The sequence below is a fragment of the Delphinapterus leucas genome, chromosome 12 (assembly GCF_059928025.1).
Source record: "Delphinapterus leucas isolate spDelLeu-1000000601 "Yukka" chromosome 12, BTC_Dleu_Yukka2, whole genome shotgun sequence".
In the NCBI taxonomy this organism is placed as follows: Eukaryota; Metazoa; Chordata; class Mammalia; order Artiodactyla; family Monodontidae; genus Delphinapterus; species Delphinapterus leucas.
Window position 1 is genome coordinate 53,218,673 of NC_143140.1, and position 2,222 is coordinate 53,220,894.

The following is a 2,222-nucleotide window of genomic DNA, read 5'->3' on the forward strand; positions in this document are numbered from 1 at the left end:
ATGCAACAGGAGGAAGAGATTTTGCCATATGAAGAAGAGATTTACAAAGATTCTAGTACTTTTCTTAAGGGAACACAGAGTTTAAATCCCCATAATGATTATTGCCAACATTTTATAGACACTGGACATAGAGCTCAAAATTTCATCAGAGATGTAGGTTTGGCTGACAGATTTGAAGAATACCCTAAACTGAGGGAGCTCATCAGGCTGAAGGATAAGTTAACAGGTAAATCTAACACTCCTCCTATGTACTTACAAGCAGATATAGAAGCCTTTGACATCAGAGAACTAACACCCAAATTCGATGTGATTCTTCTTGAACCCCCTTTAGAAGAATATTACAGAGAGACTGGCATCACTGCTAATGAAAAATGCTGGACTTGGGGTGATATCATGGAGTTAGAAATTGATGAGTTTGCAGCACCTCGATCATTTATTTTTCTCTGGTGTGGTTCTGGGGAGGGATTGGACCTTGGAAGAGTGTGTTTATGCAAGTAAACATACAGATGTGAAGATATTTGTTGGATTAAAACCAATAAAAACAATCCTGGGAAGACCAAGACTTTAGATCCAAAGGCTGTCTTCCAGAGAACAAAGGAACACTGCTTTATGGGGATCAAAGGAACTGTTAAGCGTAGCACAGATGGGACTTCATTCATGCTATTGTTGACATTGACTTGATTATCACAGAAGAAACTGAAATTGGCAATATAGAAAAGCCTGTAGAAATTTTTCATATAATTGAACTTTTTTGTCTTGGTAGAAGACGCCTTCATTTATTTGGAAGAGATAGTACAATTTGACCAGGCTGGCTTGCAGCTGGACCAACTCTTACAAATAGCAACTACGTATGCAGAAACGTATGCATCCTACTTCAGTGCCCCAAATTCTTACTTGACTGGATGTACAGAAGAAATTGAGAGACTTAGACCAAAATAACCTCCTCCTAAATCTAAATCTGATCGGGGAGGTGGAGCTCCCAGAGGAGGAGGAAGAGGTGGAACTAAAGCACTTTGCTTTAGTTTCTCCAAGCTGCAGGAATATTTTAGCCAACCTCCGTTGCAGTTGTCACTGTCTGGTTTTGTCCAGAATAAATGAGTCATCCTGTCTTTTGTCATGTGCATGTAACTGAACAGAATGGAGCAACACAAATACTCTCACTTTCAGAGACTGAATTTATTCTGATAGATTTCAACTAATTACAAAGGCTTTTGCTTTTTAGAAATGAAGTGAGGAGTGAAAAAGACCCAATCTGGATTATCATACTAGTGCTGACAGTAGTTGATAATGGGCATCCTGCCACTGCTGTCGCAGCAAGTGGGAAGCTGTTTGACAGCCTTGATGGAATGGAGTTGGGACAGATGGTAAACTTCTCCTAGCTTTTTTTTTTTTTTTTTGCGGTACACGGGCCTCTCACTGTTGTGGCCTCTCCCGTTGCGGAGCACAGGCTCTGGACACGCAGGCTCAGTGGCCATGGCCTCACAGGCCCAGCCGCTCCGCACCATGTGGTATCTTCCCGGACCGGGGAACGAACCCATGTCCCCTGCATTGGCAGGCGGACTCTCAACCACTGCGCCACCAGGGAAACCCTCTCTTAGGCTTTTAATATTTTCTTGTTGAAACAATAAAAAGAGACTTCTTTTTTCTTCCTTTTTGAAAAATCTTAAATAACTCATATAATTTGACCACAGAAGAAATTGAGAGACTTGGAACAAAATCACCTCCTCCCAAATCTAAATCTGATTGGGGAGGTGGAGCTCCCAGGGGTGGGCAGGGAAGAGGTGGAACCTAGTAGGCAGACTTTACAAACAGAAAAAAAAATACTCATTATAATCTCAGTTGTGCAGCTACTGATGACTGTTAATCGTATTTCCTAAAAAGCAAACAAGGACAAATATCCAAGTGCTAGAACTTTGGTATGGACTTGATCTTGGGTTGACTTCCAAAACAGTTTCATATTCCTTAACAAAATAAAAGAATTGGAGGCATCAGAGACACCTGGTTATCAGGTACTTGGTTTAAACATTTTGGGGAATAAAGTACTTGGTGATGAGGAAATGACATGCATCTTTAAACTTGTTATGGAGAAAACAATGTAAAACCAATTACAGAAGACCCTCAACTTAAGAAGAGAGCTTGGAAAATGGAACTACAGTTGCCTTTTAAGGGATTGGTTTTCCAGATCAGTTAGTTGTGTGAGACTTTATGTTGTCATTTCTCTT

At 40.6% G+C, this 2,222-nt stretch overlaps 1 pseudogene; it reads left to right on the plus strand.

The window, feature by feature from the left end:
- LOC111168873 (N(6)-adenosine-methyltransferase non-catalytic subunit METTL14 pseudogene) lies at window positions 1-1,098 on the plus strand (annotated as a pseudogene).
- The last annotated feature ends 1,124 nt before the right edge of the window (window positions 1,099-2,222 follow it).